This window comes from Tachypleus tridentatus, chromosome 6, assembly GCF_004210375.1.
Source record: "Tachypleus tridentatus isolate NWPU-2018 chromosome 6, ASM421037v1, whole genome shotgun sequence".
Taxonomy (NCBI): domain Eukaryota; kingdom Metazoa; phylum Arthropoda; class Merostomata; order Xiphosura; family Limulidae; genus Tachypleus; species Tachypleus tridentatus.
In genome coordinates this window covers 10101760-10119531 of record NC_134830.1, presented here as the reverse complement: position 1 = coordinate 10119531, position 17772 = coordinate 10101760, and the positions used below count along the sequence as shown (strand labels likewise).

The 17772-nt window shown below is 33.1% G+C and overlaps 1 protein-coding gene across 7 annotated transcripts in view; it reads right to left on the bottom strand.

The window, feature by feature from the left end:
• The window catches only part of Ptpmeg (protein tyrosine phosphatase Meg), a 171457-nt gene extending 157388 nt beyond the window's left edge, over window positions 1–14069 (bottom strand). For 5 of the 7 annotated variants that reach the window (XR_013028708.1, XR_013028711.1, XR_013028710.1 and 2 more), the window contains exon 1: window positions 13840–14069. The gene's annotated coding sequence lies outside the window, so the exon portion shown is untranslated. The remainder of the gene's footprint in view (window positions 1–13839) is intronic. The other 2 variants (XR_013028709.1, XM_076503287.1) reach the window with 1 other exon arrangement.
• Window positions 14070–17772: the final 3703 nt, after the last annotated feature.

Here is a 17772-nt window from a genome sequence, read left to right as displayed (position 1 = left end):
CTGACACTTTTCACCAAATTTTTGAGTGACATATATCTTGATCCATGTTTTACAACAGAAAAGGCCAGGCCCATTTTGTACTGGGCTTAGAATGCACCCTGGGCAAGGGGTTACAGAGCTCACGTTGCATTGAAATACAAGAATACAATACTGAGATTGCTGAGGTTCACTCAATGTGGCATTTTCTGACAAATAACATTGTAAAGTTGCACTTTCATGAACTGAAACCTGTAAGCCAATCTTGGAAGATGATGTTGGTTATGAATAGCTTCCTGTTAACATTCCATGCCATGGATAAGTGAATCTTTATGTTTAAGTTTCTGAAGCACATGGTCTTTATGCTCTTGCAAATCATAATAGTGCATTTCAATTCACCAATACTATTGCAACATAACACAACTCCTTGTCCATCTTTTAATCATTTGCCCTCAGAGCACTGTTTACCTTTTAAACACAATGTTCTGTCTGGTAAACCATGACTGCTGACCAAAGTATCATCAATATTGTAGATGTCTCTAGTGGCATCTCTCTCTCTCTAATAGCCTAAATTTTGCATTCCATTCTCCAATGATCAAGGCATTAGCAATGCCACATTCACTGCTGACTGTGAGTTGCAAAACATTATATTTGACTTCAAATTTATTAAGCCATCGAAACAGTGCTTTGAATTCAGAAAGACTCAAAATAGTGGCTAATCTTACATCTGGACACTATCATTTTCATTGCTTAAGCTTTTTTTTTTTAAAATAAAGACCATAATAATGCTTCAAGTTCATAACTCCTTAAGCTAAAACAAACATGTTTTTGTGAAGATGGCTGATTCTTTTCAAATGTTGTCCAACTTTCTGCATTACGCTTCAAAAATTTGCTGAATTTGTGTTTCTCCAACACTGAACTCTTCAGCTAATTTTTCACTGCTTTTATTGCTGGCATTACATTCCTAAATAACTCTAACTTTATTTGCCAATTATAGCTCAACACAATCAGATGGTGTCATTTTGAAATAGAATTTCTAGGTTACAAAGATTTATCAGAGCATTTGACAAAAAATTTTATGTGCAAACAAAACAGAATATACCACTGTTTTACTCACATTGACTGTATCTGTCAAGGTAATGTTTTCAAAGAGCATGTGAAAAGATCACCCTTTCAAGTAGCTTCTTTTGTGGCTAATTCCTATTGAATTTATAACCAATAAAATAATAAGATTTTAAATGATTCATTGAAATATGACGTAACAGAAAACCAACAATTATGATAAACAATTCCCAAGAAAACATAGTAGGGAACTAAGTTGAATTTCTAACTGCTCAAGTCACATGATTAAAGAGTCACAAAAAATTTGACACACACCTAATTTTCTCAGCTGTTATATTATTATTTGTGTTCTTCCATGCATTATTCACTTAAAGAAATTATTTTGTGGACTAGTAGCATTGGTGAAAGTACTGGAAGCATAGAAGGACAGTCAATGACAAAAAACAAAGTTACATTGGTGTTTCCTTAACTCTTCTTTATCATCACTAAAGTATCAAAAAATATAAAATTTGAACATTTTACACTACATAAGGTTATATTTGGTAATATAAATAATAAAATTTTTCTACAGGATTCACTCATAAGGACTAACAGCTCACAAGAGCTTCATGTAATTCATTCATGTAAGAGTTGCTTCATATTACTGCATATTTTGAATATTTTATGGCAGAAATTTTAAAAACCACAGTCCAAAAGGCAATAAAATAAAAATTTTAATTAGAAACAACAATTCAAAATGGCACCTCCTAAGAGTTGTCAACTATTAAACACTATTGACATTAACAGTGACCACACCTGTTAATGTTTGTCAAAAATAAAAAGACATGGAAAGTCAACAACGTATTTCAGTGGTCAAGCTGGGGAAATATTTTATAATGGTAATAACAGTCAAATTACTGGTACTAATATTTTGTCTGTAACAGAAAGTGGGGTCTCCTTAGAAAGAGGGTAACTCAGGAATGGTCAACTGTACTTTTAAAACAAAACAACTAACATGTTATAATCCTGTACTACTACTTGCATAACAGCTTCCAAATTCTAAAATTATGTTCATCACTCAAGTCTAAAACTAAGTTACTGTAATACAACTAGATAGAATTACTTTTAAAATGAAATTAAAATTTATAATACATGCTTAAACATACATTATTACAAATAAACAGATTAGAGCAAATTTTATGGTAGTATAACAGAAAAACTTTAAAGTTTTACAAAAGAACAGATTAACAACTTTATGAAAACTTAGATTTTTTTAATACAGAGACCTAGATTTAAAGTATCAAGTTTTGTTTATAAGAGTATTAAAAATTAAAAAGTATTCTCAAACTGAGAACTATTGTATTATAAAGGAACAGATTTATAATACTACCAAGTCATCAAGTTTAACATTTTCCTAAAGTGAAAGTGTTTTTCCAATAATACATATCTCCACTAACAATATACCTATTTCTCAATCCCCAGGGTTTACTACTCTTTACCCATCTAATCACTGAATACAGTTGTTCCAGTCTTATATCCCACTCCAACACCCATGACAAATTCTAATTTACAAAATTCTTCACCAACTTCACTGCACCCTCTACACATTGTGCATAAGCGCTCATTTAGATAATGCGATCACTTTCTCAAGACATAAACTGGCTCACAGTAGGAAAATACAATGGGAAAGTGTCAAGAAAGGTGAGCAGAGATGCCAACTATTTCAAATGACTGAGCGTAATGATTGTAGACAGAGCCCTTTCACAGTTTTAATCCTTTTAGATTTGCCAGAAGCAAGACAATCTGGTGAACGAGGCCTCTTTTTTTCCATCTTGTGAATGATTGCATTGGTGTTTCTATGCTGCTTAGAAAACAAGAAATACCCATCTACGTGAGTGCTGATTGGCTGACAAGCACTGATGACGTAACTATGGATTCCCCCACATTCCCAGTATGGAGAAGCACTGCACTCAAACTATTGGTAGACATCGAAGATACAAATATTTTATTATTTCAAGCACAAACATGATTATTGCAAGTAACCATTTGAACTGTCTTTTATTTATTATCAAGATTTATTTTTATCTTACTAGAAATTTTCTTTTCACCCATTTCAAGCCCTGGGGGAACAATTTATCACTTTACTGTATAGGCCTATATAATATATAATAATTTGGGAGTTGCAACAAGTCACAATATTTGTCTGTATGAGCATATGGTCATAATGTGTACACCAAAATCATAATGATTATGCTTAAATCATAATAGTTGGCATCTCTGGGTAAGTATCATTTGAAATACATTTTCAGTATAAAAAACGTTAATTTCCAAGACATACATACTTCCTCTGACAATATGGCTAGAATACAACATTGAGAAGGTAGATGGAGGGGCAAGAACAGACATGACCTACACAGAAGTATCTATATAGAAGTGTACGAAAATAAAGAGGGTACAAGAGTGGGGGAACCACACTGCATCCAGAAAAGGTATGCTCTTTACCCAGGACTTAATTCCTGTTCAAGGAATAGGATATGAGTAGTCATCAGTATTGGCCAGTCCAAGACAGTCAAATTCTAGAACTCAGGATTGGAATTAAGGGGTCAAAGGAAACTAACACTGAAGTGGACAAACTTTCTTCTCCACCTGAAAAAGTCCAAAAGACAACACCCTAGGCTTAAAATGAGAAGAATGTGTATGCCATACTCAACCATAGGAACAGAAGAATGTGTATGCCATACTCAACCATAGGAACAGAAGAATGTGTATACCATACTCAACCATAGGAACAGAACTCCTCCAATCTGGAATTATAAACATTCATCTTCACTCCCTAACTGAGTGGACAAGGAGTACTCCATTTGTACCTGGAATTATAGAGAGAAAGTGAAACCTGTGTTCAACCAAAGATCTAGGATGGGACCACCTCACACTTGGTATTATGAAGAGATAATGGGCCTCCCTCCACAAAAAATATACAAAACCAACAATGATAAAAAAAAAGTGCTATGCACACACTAACTCAACAGTGTAGTGTCAAATCTGACATTGAATTACAAGTAGGCTCCTGTGGAGGTTGGTGCCATTTCTACTGATAACTGGGAAAAACATCCACAGACCCATGTCAGAGAACTTCCAACTTTGCTTTCTTTTTCAAGAGTAGAGGGACACACAAGAACTCTGTCTACCATCCCAGCAACTGGAAACTGGGGGTAGTAAGGGATCCCAAGCTTCACCAGTAAAGTCCAGGAGATAATACACACTAGGAAGTCAAGACGAAATGGTGCTCTGGAAATTGTACAATAAATAAACCAAGTTCCCCATATTTTTAAAACCAAACTAACCCCTGTTAATTCCATCTGAAAAACTGCCATGATTGGCCTACAAAGAAATTGAGTTAAATACAAAGAAACCTTAGAAGTTAAACCCTTATGTCAGACAAAGGACTGTATAACTTCCAAGCATGAAGACTGAGTTTTTGAAGATCTGAATGAAAAATGTCTGAGCAATGTTGTTTTAACAGAAGCAGCCAGTATGGAAGAAGTACAGATGGACATTCCTACAGATACTGAAGAAGCAGAAACCATGTTTGAGCTGCCCAATATGGTGCAACCAAAATAACTTGAGAAAGAGTGGAATGAACCACAACCATAACCTGGGGCAACAGCCATACTGTGTGCAGGGCATACAAATGTAAATCTGTCCTGCCTAAAAATACATCTACTACCAATGCTTGAGGATGAGGTACCAGCCACCAAAACAACTGCAGCTGAAAATTCCAATGAGTCACAAAAGCATCAATCATTGGTAACCTGAACTATGAGCAAATCCACTGAAAACCTTGTTAAAAAAATCTAGTTGAGTTGAAACAAGTGACTTGCAAGTAAATTCATTGCATCTGAAATATACATGTTAAGATACTGATATGACAGGAATGAGCCCAACAGAAAAGATCCACAGTTTGAAAATAAAGGTCATGAGAACATATGCCTTCTTGACAAGAACAATGAGATACTATCATGGAATTTTCAGTGTGTATTTTGATAATTTGTTTCCTTCAACAGAGACAGACCTTAAACCATTACCCAGTCTACTGCAAGGAGTTTGAGAACATTGATTTAAAGGTTAGACTCATCTTTCATCTAAGTATCCTGGAACATCTGACTTTAAAGATATGCATCTGTGAACAGATGTATCTCAGAATAAGGTGGTGAAATAAGTACCCAATAGTTATGTTGTTCCTATCCAACCACCATTTGCAATAAAAAATGTTGCTCCTGAGTAATTTAACAGGATGATGCATTGGTCACACAGTGACCACTGAAGGGGCTTGATATGTGCATGTCCCAAAGGAATGAAAGATTTGAAGAATACCCACATCCCCAAAAGAGAGAATCATGCACGAAGTTAGAGAAGGAGGCATAGGAAAAATGTCTGATGGCTCTTTCAAAGGCCTGGAGTTTGATGGAGGTTGGTTGAGTGTGATTTGAGTATTGAAAAACAAAATTAGATGGATGAGATATTGCAGTAGTAATTGAATGAATTTCACCAATGTGGTAAGGAAGACCATTTTTGAAGCTTCTAAAAGGAGAATCTTAGATTGTTGTTCTACTCATTAATGTAATGATACCATGAGTAGTCAGTCATCCATATAATGGCAAGCACATTGGTCCAAGAAATGGAAGTGACAAGAAAAAGCTGGAAACACTTTGTAGAAGTAAGGTGCTGATGCATTACTAAATATATACAGCCCTGAACTGCAACACCTGACCCTTGTGCACAAATCTGATAAACCTCCAGGATATTTCTGCAATGAAAATAAGCTTCAGTAACACAGAACTTGGTCATCCAGAACCTTGGTGGAAAGTCCAATTGTAGGTTAAGAAAAGATTCAATTGTGAAGCAAAGAAGACCTAAAAATTGGTTGAGTCAAGACAGACTGATGATTGGACACCAATCTCCTGTCTTCTTGGGTACAACAAATAAAGAGGAATAAAATCCCAAAAGGGCATGATCAACTTTCTCTTCTGCCATTTCGACTAACAGCTCTTTTGTGGCTTGGAAACAAAGCTCATGGGATCACTTTAGAGGTGAAAAGGCAACAGGTTAAGCAGATAATGGAGGAGGTGATGTAAACTGAATGGATAACCCTGAAGATGGTACATGAAGTTCCTATGGATCCTTGGTGAAAAAACTCTAGATGCCCAGAAAGTATTATAGTTGTGCTCCCACTGCTCACGTGGCTACAGAATAGTCACCATTGTGATCAGTTTGCCCGAGACAAAGTTCATCAAGAACACAGATGGACTCTTATTATGAGAACCAACAGGCCTGGGAACTGAACGAGGGAGCTGGAAAACACTATGGGCTAACACTTCCAAATTAGCACCAAATACTGAAGAAATGTGAGAAAATAATGCCCATAAAGAGAAATATAAACAGACTATCAATTTGTGATTCTAACATCTCTGGAACTCTGGTAAAACACACTGGATGGAGAAAAGCTTCTCATAACTACCTGATTAAAGAATATGGTAAACAAGCACATTCTAGCAAAGGGTCTCTACCCAATAATTTCCAACAACAAACCAGCCAGAAAAGGTGTGACCAAAGAATAAGGACTGAGCATGTGACTTAACGAAACAAAATCAAAATTGGTGGCTAAACTGGTAGCTGTACTTATAGCACTGACAAGAATTTCACAGCAAATATTCATTTATTATGCCATGTATTTTGTTTTACCTGCCAATATGCCTCAAGTTGGTGTCCAATATTTTGTAAATATTTGTACATACCCGTTTACCACTTTCAACTTAGTGAAATCTACAACAGTGATGTTCACAATGCAAACAGTTTACAAAAGTACCTTAATGAAAAGTAATGGGATGTTTCAAATTTCTAATCACTCTGTTGTCATGTTCTCTTTGGCAACTTTCCCAAACAGTGCAGTACTAATTAGTTATATGGCATATCATCCTAAGAACTTAGAGGGAAAAGTCAGCACAGATCTCCAGTAAGAACATTAACAGCATTAACCCTAAGCACAGGATGCTGTTATTGACCTCTGATAATGTACAATTTGTAAAGAAATGGGTGTGCTTTGTGATGTGCATTGTTTTTAACCTTTGTTTTATTAAGTGTATCAACTTGTGTAAATAAATAAAAAACACTATTTTAACTGACTATTTTGTAGTGAATAAAGGTTCATGCTTTGTTTCAAACAAAAAGTACAGGGTTGTAATTGTCAGTCCAGTTACAAATCAAAAGATTGTTCTGGTAAATAAATTGGTCTGGGTGGCATTATTTTTAATTTCCGAGCAATCAATTTTCAGTGATTTAGAAATTCAACAAATTCTGTCAATTCCAACTGATAATTAATTATACAAAGATTTTCTTTCATTTTATTTTAATTATTAAATAACACTACTTTAAAGGGAAATGAAGTTACTGCTATACTATACTGTAGACATCAATTATAGATCATATAATGAACTAACAGAAAACCCACGTTATCAGTGGCTGCTCAGTCAAGATGTTGGATAGTTGAACAATTGAAATTTGTCCTAATTTCTAACTGCATCTTGGCAACCAGTTTGATATACTTCTTCTTACTGGATCTTACTGCATAATTTGTAGAGTTGGCCTATTTATTTCTTGCCATTGAAGTAAAAGATATACTTGTAAAACATACTAAAAAATACAAAACTCCTATGACACAAATCCATAAGAACTCATGAGTCCTCTAGTCACAGAACAATTCATAGCATATACTTGCATTCTCCAGCAGAAAAAGTATCTTTCCTCCCAAAATATCACAATGATTCTCTAATAAAAAAATTTGTTTTAAAATTCTGCATTAAACTCACTACACCACAATTTTAGAAGTTTTATTACAAAAAGTACCTTCATTGATGATAATAATAATAAAGGTACAAAATTAATGTTCATCACTAAAATGGAAAAAAGTACCACTTCTGTGTTAGAGTAGATGATCTCTTTTAGTTACAACCTCTGTAATGGTTTCTGCATGTCTTAGCTTAATAAGCCTTGTGAAATTCAACATAATTAATATGAAATAACCAAAAATCATAAGTTACTTTCTGATATCACAGAATTCCACTATAATTTATCAAGGTAAGTAACCACACTGTATATGGGTCTAAAAAATATATTTTAAGCAGATTAATGACTCAACACACCAGTTTCATGTCATAAAAATAAGATTTCAAAATACTTGAAAATGACTGAAAAAGTCCCAAGGGGTATATTCCGCACTTTCAATTGGTTGTTGACATCATAGACAGAAGTAAGTGACAGAAGTGTTTCCAAACATGGAAAGAGGTGAGCAGAGCCACTATCTTTGATTCAGTATATGAGCAATATTCCAGCAAATAGAAAAGGAAAAAAGTTCTTATTTTATACAGCAGTTTGTCAATATCAGTAAACTGAGTACCAACTTTTTAAAAAACTATAACTTTGTATTTTGATATCACAAACATCTAATCTGAACCAGTGTTGCATTCATCATACCACATGAAAAACAAAAAACTTTGGCATTTTTTTAAATATTTGCTTTTAAATTAAGAAATTACATAATGTATACTTCTATAATTTAAATTATAATCTAAAATTTGATACCAAACTTAATGACATACATTCATAAAATAGTAATTCAATAAAATTTTGAATGCAAGTCAAACATCATTACGTCCTTTGACCAGTAACACATGACGAGGGTTAAGAAAGTGAGTGTGTTTTCTCATAGCAAAGTCACATCAGGCTATCTGCTGAGCATGCCAAGGGGAATCAAACCCCAAATTCTAGCATTGTAAATCTGTAAACTTACCACTGCACTAGTGGGAGCATTTAGGAAGTCATTTGGAAAAAAATGGAATGAAATAAACAAAATTTTACATATTTGTGAACTTTTAAAGTTGTTATTGAATTATTTCTTTAAATACACAAAAAGAAACTTCACACAATTATAATGAAACTTTAACTTCTTATGATGTTGAAAAATCTTGCAAAGTTTCATTCAAATTGGACTCAAACTATGAGGAGTTAAACTATTCAGAATTACTATTTAGAAATAAATGATCAAAAACTTCTTTTTCTTAAAATATAGAATAAATCCAGAAGTAAAACAATTATCTCTTCTCACTACAACCTTTGTCCACTGTTGTTGCTGGACATAAAATGCAACACACCACATGACTCACAAACCTATATTTAGTATTTTTTTAAATTAAGAAATTAACTGGTATACAGTGGAACCCCTCTAAAGCAGCCACCTTTGGGACTGAGACAAACTGGCCTGATTAGAGGGGTTCACTGTACATAATTAGGGATTATGCAAACAAACAAAAAAAGGGACTGTGATTGAATGACTGCTTTCAAGGGGTGACCAAATCTGAGAGGTGGTGGTTTAGAGGGGTTCCACTGTAATATTAAAGTCTGAATAATAATCTACAAGTTGATTCTAAACTTGTGGATATAACTTCATAAAACAGTAGTTCAATAAAATATTGAATGCAAGTCAACAAACACAACGTTATCTTTAACCATCACCCATGGTGGAAGAGTGAAGCTAGAATGTTATTTTTTGAAGATAATGACATATATATATGTATATATACATATATAGCAATTAATGTTTTGAAAAACACTTGAATTTATTTTTAAGTTAGTTAGTAATTTACTAAAATTTATATGCACATGTATTTACTTTGAAAATACAAAATACTAAATATACAAAATTATTCTGGACATGTAATGGTTTTTATTTAAACAGTTCATGTAATATTCCATGAATGTTATTTTAATTGTGTTTACTTATGGCCAAAATTTGTGTTCATTTGTAATATACTTGTTAACTGATCCATAATTTCAAGGCTACATCCAATTCCAAAATTCTATATTATTAGGCCTACAAAATATTTTAACAGTTGATATCCTGACAAAAATCTGTAGACCAATACAGAGTGAGGAGTTAACTTATTCCTATCATCAATAATGGTTAGAGTACAGCTTTTATTAATTAGAACAGGCCTTATGACTGAACTGAAAGAAGCAGATCCAAAGACTCAAAACAATGTGTCAATTCAGCATTGCATCAGAATTTTAACATTCCACAACATTAAGTATAGTGATATTTTGATAACCTAGGCCTATAATATTTTTGCCCAAAATTAATATTCAGTTGAAAATTACTTAATTATTACAACTGGACATTAGTAACACAACAAGTTTTTTTAGCTTATCAGTTACATTTTTAAAATTCAAAATAAACATTTTCAATTTATAACAATTATCTACAAATTCTTGATACTTTCACTGTTCTGTAAAAAAACACAATTCTGGTTATGTAACATTTCATATTTTCTTTCAACTTTAAAACACTACTAGTCACTATTTTAAACTTTACTCTAATAATGTTTTACAAATTATTTTTAACTTTTATTTCAACCTTTATCCAAAGCTACTTCACAACTTAGTACTTACCATTATCACAGAATTAAGATTAAAAGTTTTTTTTAAAGTTGAAAAGTATCAATACAAAATGTTAAAACCTAAAATAACCACAATCATAAGTTTATTTTTTACTACAAATTTCCTTAACCCTAACTTCCAAGTATTCAAACTGAAATTGACTTTATTAAAGTAATGGTAGCAATTATGAACTTTTAATAGTAACATATATTTAATTATTGAAGGTTTTCAGAATATGTACATTTCATCTTCAACAAGCTGAAGAGGGTACATTATTAGGCATCAATTAAGTACATTTTATAAAAAATAATTATGATGCAGAATAAAAAAATAAAATAAATTCAAAGACAAGCATATAAACATAAAAATACGGTAATGGAGAATATTACAGATGTATTTATGACAGAAGTTATTTTAGTGAAGTTGAATTATTATTTAAAATTGAGAGTTCATTTAAAATAAATAAAATTGTTAATTTAAAGTTCAAAATTGGATGATCACAATATGAGATAACTGAAATTTGTAATCTAGACAGGTGGTTTGTGTCTTCACTGTGTTTATGAATTGTGACAGATTTGATAATTTTGTACCAATTCTGTTTGATAATCTCATGTTTGCAGGTTCACACATAATTATATACAATCCTGGAAAACATAGGATTAGCTAATAGGTCTTTAGATTGTAATAAATTTTGCATTTTTGAAGGGTTTTTTTTAAACACCATTTGAAGTTGAACTTGGGAATAAAATGATTTAACTATTCTTAACATTTGTGACTTAACTGTAAAACATTGCTTGCCTGAAAAAAAGAAGAATCAGTCTTAACTGGTATTTATCTATAGTGTAGTTTTATTTCCTCGGGTTCAAATTTGTGACAAAGGAACTTAGGTGTTATGGCTTAAATGAAATGCAATAGATAGCTGTTGTTTATTAAAATGTTTTGTAAGGTAGTAATTTCAGTATGAAGGAAGAGATAGAACCAATGTTATATGCTTTACTGAGAAGACTAAGCAAATGGTTACATTTAAAGGAATTTGGAATAACTACTGAATCAACCATATGTTTGTTATGGTTTTACAATAAACAGATGCTGTAAAATAGTTACCTAATTTATCGATTTGGATCTCAAGGAAAGGTAACTGACCTTTTTATTTTCAGTTACACAAGTAAAATGTGTGGTAATTTGTTTTATACATACTAAATGGTCCATAATGTGAGAGGTATATCAAATTCCAAAATTATGCATTAGGCTTACAAAATACTCTAACAGTTCATATCCTGACAAAACATCTAAAATATATACATGCCTGACAAAAAAAAAACATACTTATAATGAGAGTATGGAGTTAACTTGTTGCTATCTTCAATAACAGTTGAAAATACAGGTTTTATTAATTATAAACTCGTGAAATTGAAAAAACTGAAATGCTTTCTCTTGATATCAAATCAGCAGATTAAATAACTGTATCACATCCACTTATAATACTCAACAGTTTTGTTCCAAATTCCTTTACATGTAACCTTATAAACATTCTCCACAGAGCATATAACATCTGCTCTACCCAGCTCTCTCTTCATACTGAAATCAACACCTTACAATCAATGAGTATTTCCTGTTCTCACACCCAAATCGGAGTGCCAAAAGAAACAACACACTGTTGATGAACACCAATTAACACTAATGCTTCCCTTTTCAGGTAAGTAAAGTTTCACACCCAAATTGGAGTGCCAAATGAAACAACACAATGTTGATGGACACCAATTAACACTGATGCTTCCCTTTTTGGGTAAGTAAAGTTTCACACCCTAATTGGAGTGCCAAAAGAAAGCTCCAACAACACTTCTGTTGTCACACTTAAACTGGAGTGCCAAAAGAAAACTCCAACACTTCTGTTCTCACACCCAAACTGGAGTGCCAAATGAAACAACACACTGTTGATGAACACCAATTAACACTGATGCTTCCCTTTTTGGGTAAGTAAAGTTTCACACCCAAATTGGAGTGCCAAAAGAAAGCTCACAACACCAAAAACTGGGTGCCAAAAGAAAGCTCCAACACTTCTGTTCTCACACCCAAACTGGAGTGCCAAATGAAACAACACACTGTCGATGAACACCAATTAACACTGATGCTCCCCTTTTCAGGTAAGTAAAGTTTCACACCCAAATTGGAGTGCCAAAAGAAAGCTCCAACACTTCTGTTCTCACACCCAAACTGGAGTGCCAAATGAAACAACACACTGTTGATGAACACCAATTAACACTGATGCTTCCCTTTTTGTGTAAGTAAAGTTTCATTGTGAAGTCGTAAAATTTAAGAATAAAAGGTATTATCTACAAGTTCCACTGCAATTGATATTTAAATCACCTTTCAAAATACAAAATCTACTCCAATCAAAAGACTTATTACCAAAACCCCCTATGCATTTCATGATTATATATAAAGTACAAGTGATGGCTTTAATTCCATCTACATTTACAAAACCATACATGAATTACACTTGCAAGCTTGCAAACATATGAAAGTATCAAGAAGAAATGGTAAAAAACTATCATTTCCATCAGGCTCCACAATTCACATACATTGTAAAAATGCCAACTACCCCATACTGATTATAAATTTCAAAGTCATCTAATCTGATATTAAATTTTCAATTAATCTTTATCTGTAATAAATGAACTCCCAAATTTAAATAATAACACAAATTCAGTTAATTACGTTTTGAATACTTATATAACATTGCAGCATTATCCTATTCCTTATTTATTTGTTTTTCAATTTATTTCATCTTTTTAGTCAGTATTTTAATTACATTTTATAAAATGTTTAAACTTTATAAATATTTGTACCTAATAATTTACCATCTTCAGTTGAAGAAGAATTATGTAAATTTTGAAATGCTCAATTAAATGTTTGTTACTATACAGTATATGTCTCAATTATTCACTGTTGCTGCTGTAATTCAACGTTCTGATTTCTGTCAATCTAATCTGCGACTTTAGTGAACACAGAAATGGTATAAAACCAGAGACTAACATTTGTCAATTTCACTGTCAGTATCGCAAATATCACATTATACCAAATGATCTAATGTGGCTTCACCCAATACAAATAATATTAATATTGCTACTAGTCTTACCATTAAGTGATACTCTAGACTGCAACTTACAGTCACACTACCGCTAATAATAATAATAAGGATAAACAAGCTTAAAAGTAATAAGTTGGCGTGTGAATGTAATACTTCAATTTATAATACGTTAAATATACTCATATAATACTAATACTACACCATCTCGCACCACAACTTACACAAGTGCATCTTATTCTCACCTGAAAGTTATAACTGTTCTTATAAAGTCACTTTTTTTCCTCTTTTTTGGTCTCAATCAAAGATATTCATGTACAATATCAATACCTACAACATTTGTTATATTAGTGATATAATTAACTAAAAGTTACAATAATTTGCCGAATCACACATAAGACATAACTTTAGATTCCTCCTTAAACCAAGATGGCGGTTAAATCACCAAACTCACGTGACCAGACATCGTTGAATTAAGAGTTAATTGTTATGAATATTTATAACAATATTCATATTTTAATCAAAAATGTAGAATAAAGGTGCATTGTTCTGTACGAGTCAAATAAACTTAAGAAAATGTGATTATGTTTTAACCATTTTATACGCAATATGGAGTGGTCAATATACCATGAGTATTTCTTCAACTAAATTGAAGACAGAGTTTAATAATAAACGATATATTTTTTAAATATTTTGATACTTTTATTATGCAAAATATAATATTTTAATTATCATTTTACCCTTACAGTTTTCTTTCAAATTTTATATTTGAGATTTCCACATTTCACAAGTCCGCGCTAGGTAAGCGGCATGGAAAAAATTTTGCCGGTGATTATTTTTTAAGGTGGTACAAGTAGCAGGACCTATTTGAGCTGCTTTCTTGTTCTTTATACTTACACGTACTTTTTTTCTTTTCCAAAAACAGGTACATTTTATTTAGCTGAGTATCTCTACTTTGTTTTTTTAAAAATCTCATCTCAAGACAGAAGTATTGTTTGTTTGTTATGAATTTCGCGCAAAGCTACTCGAGGGCTATCTGCGCTAGCCTTCCCTAATTTAGAAGTGTAAGACTAGAAGGAAGGCAGCTAGTCATCACCACCCACTGCCAACTTCTTGGGCTACTCTTTCACCAACGAATAGGAGGATTGACCGTCACATTATAACGCCCCCACAGCTGAAAGGGAAAGCACGTTTGGCGCGAACCCGCGACCTTCAAATTACAAGTTGCATGCCTTAACACGCTTGGCCATGCCGGGCCACCAGTCAGAGGTAATTTTCCAGACTTACAACACTAAAATCAGGGGTCAAGCTCCTCATGGAGAAAAGCCCAAATAGCCTACTTTGTAGCTCTGCACTACGACAAACAAAATTCCATCCCGCTCTCAGTGGTTCAACGGTAAATCTGAATACTTATAAGTCTAAAAACTGAGATTCAACATCATGATGGACACAACACAGATAGCCTATTGTGTAGTTTTTGTGTTTAACAATTTGCACTTCATGTTATCATCCTAAAATAATTTCTTCAGTTGAATTTGTGTCCAGATACTAATGAACATTGGCATTTTAACATATTTCGAAATTACAAGATTATTAACATACTCAGAGAAATATAAAAACACGATAATTTATAAGAAATATAGAATATATGAGTTTTAAGAATTCAGTTACAGGAAATGTCATAATTTAATACAATAATTCGTATACATTTTTAGGCTATTTATAAAAATAAAAATTGCAATTATGACTACTCTGCAACTCCCCTTTTTAACAACAATTGATACAATTGCAATCTTTTCAGAAATTAAAATCTCCTAGGAACATCAGTTTCAGTTTTTCTGTCAAAATTGCAATTCAACTCAACTGATTTAAAGACAAAACAAATTTTATTATTATTGTCAAACAGAAATTACAATGATTATTTTGCGATCATTGTCAATGCAAGTGAAGGTTGGTTAAATAAAAATTCATAGATAATTCTGTTCTCTCAATTGTAGTTATATAATTATTGCAAATGATGCTCTAAATTAGTTTACACACTTGAAAAACAATAACAATAAATACATTGACCATGTCAGCTGAATACCTGCTTTTATTTTCCCTTATATCATTATCTTGAGTTGCGTTGGTTTTGGCACCACTCACTTTAACAGGAACAAGCTTCATAAGGATTCATGTGCACATGCATCGCTTTGTTATGTTATACATTGGTGTCCCGTACCACCGCAACTACACATGGTAAACTACAATTAATCAACTGGGACAGTAGTGTCTTCTATTAGAATGGGTTGCATCATGTCATTTGCGTTTTTTCAACTTGTTAGAAGTGGGTCCGAGAAATGGATGGCCTTCAACTATGAAAGATGAGAGCATCCTTTGTCAGAGACAAATTTAATACTTTGCGTATACTTTCTCAATAATGAAGCACGAACAACATAGATAGAAGCTGTGTCAGTCTTAGCATTGTACAGTTCGCACACAAACTCCTCTACATATGAAACAATTGTCACTCAGTAGGTTTCCTTTCCAATGTCCTTCGGTAACACAGTTACTTTCAGCACAAAATACCTCTTAATTGGTTTTATTCCTATAACTGAGGGCGGCTGGTATGTGTATTAACACTTTTACTAATAAAGCAGAGAACAATGTTTCGACTTGAAGATGACCTAAGAAGTTCGAAACGTTGTTTTTTGAATTATCAATAAAAGTATTAATATCCATACTAGCCGTCCTGAAATACATTTTTACTTCAAGTGGTTTATCATCATCACGAATGGTTTTTTTTTTTTGTTATGTATAACGATTTAAAATAGCCTGAAACAGGATAACATTGCAACTTAAATTCAAAAGTTAATTAAATGTCCACATGTATCAAATTTATGACGCTTGCCAAGAATATTGGCACACACAGTCTTCTTTCGTAACACAAATATATTCTAATATAAAAACAATAACAAAAATTATGATAATGATTGTTACAAATAATGATTTATATACAAAAGTTTGACAAACAAAATGAGTCTTCTATCTTTTCTGAAACTGAATACTTTATCGATAGTTCACGATGAGTGAATGAATTTCGAATTGATATCGGTACAGTTCACTTAATGGGTAGCTAGCTAACTCTCGACAGTTTTTCGCCTTTGAAGGTATCTAATGTTTTTCATTGTTTTGTTTGTTTTTAGTGTTGCGCAAAGCTACACGAGGGCTATCTGCACTAGCCGTTTCTAATTTAGAAGAGTAAGACTACAGGGAAAGCAAGTAATCATCACCACCCACCGCCAATTCTTGGGCTACTCTTTTACCAGTGAATAGTATGATTGACCGTTACATTATAATACCTCCACGGCTGAAAGGGCGAGCATGTTTGGTGCGACAGGGATTCGAACCCGCGCCACACTAAGATTACTGAATCGAACGCCTTAACACACTTGGCGCATGCCGAACCATTTAAAATAAATACATATTGGTAAATCCGTCACATTTTCAATGCCGACAAATTAAGATGTGTCGCAATTAGTAATAGTGTGAAATTGTAGCAGGGTGTTGTTTTTGTGTGCGTGTGTGTATTTTCTTATAGCAAAGCCACACGGGATTATCTGCTGAGTCCACAGAGAGGAATCGAACCCCTGATTTTAACATTGTAAATCCAAAGACATACTGCTGTTTTTTCTGTGTGGTGGATGCTGCAACAAATCTGGTTGATTTCCCTGTTATAATTTTCATCCAGAGTTTTCTAAACATGTGTGGCTGAAAGATTGTTCGTTTTGAATTAAGCACAAAGCTACACAATGGGCTATCTGTGCTCTGCCCATTACGGGTATCGAAACCTGGTTTTTAGTGTGTAAGTCCGCAGACATACCGCTGTGCCATCAGGGGCATGGCTGGAAGAATATGAGCAACATTAAGATATTCGTGTTATGCTGATGTACTGCTGTTCATTCCTATATATAATATTGCTTTTTTTCACGTACAGTATTATGTGTTTATCAGCTTCTTTGCGAGGAAAATGGAGTGAACTCGCGTCGTGCCAAAACAATAAAGAAACTGCTATTGTTGGGTCAGAAAATCCATCAGCAACAATCAGTTCGTAGCCTTTCTTTGCAGAAACGTTTGAGAGCTCGTTCAGAAAAACAAACAAATAAACAACCACAAAACTATCAAACATTTCATTGTCT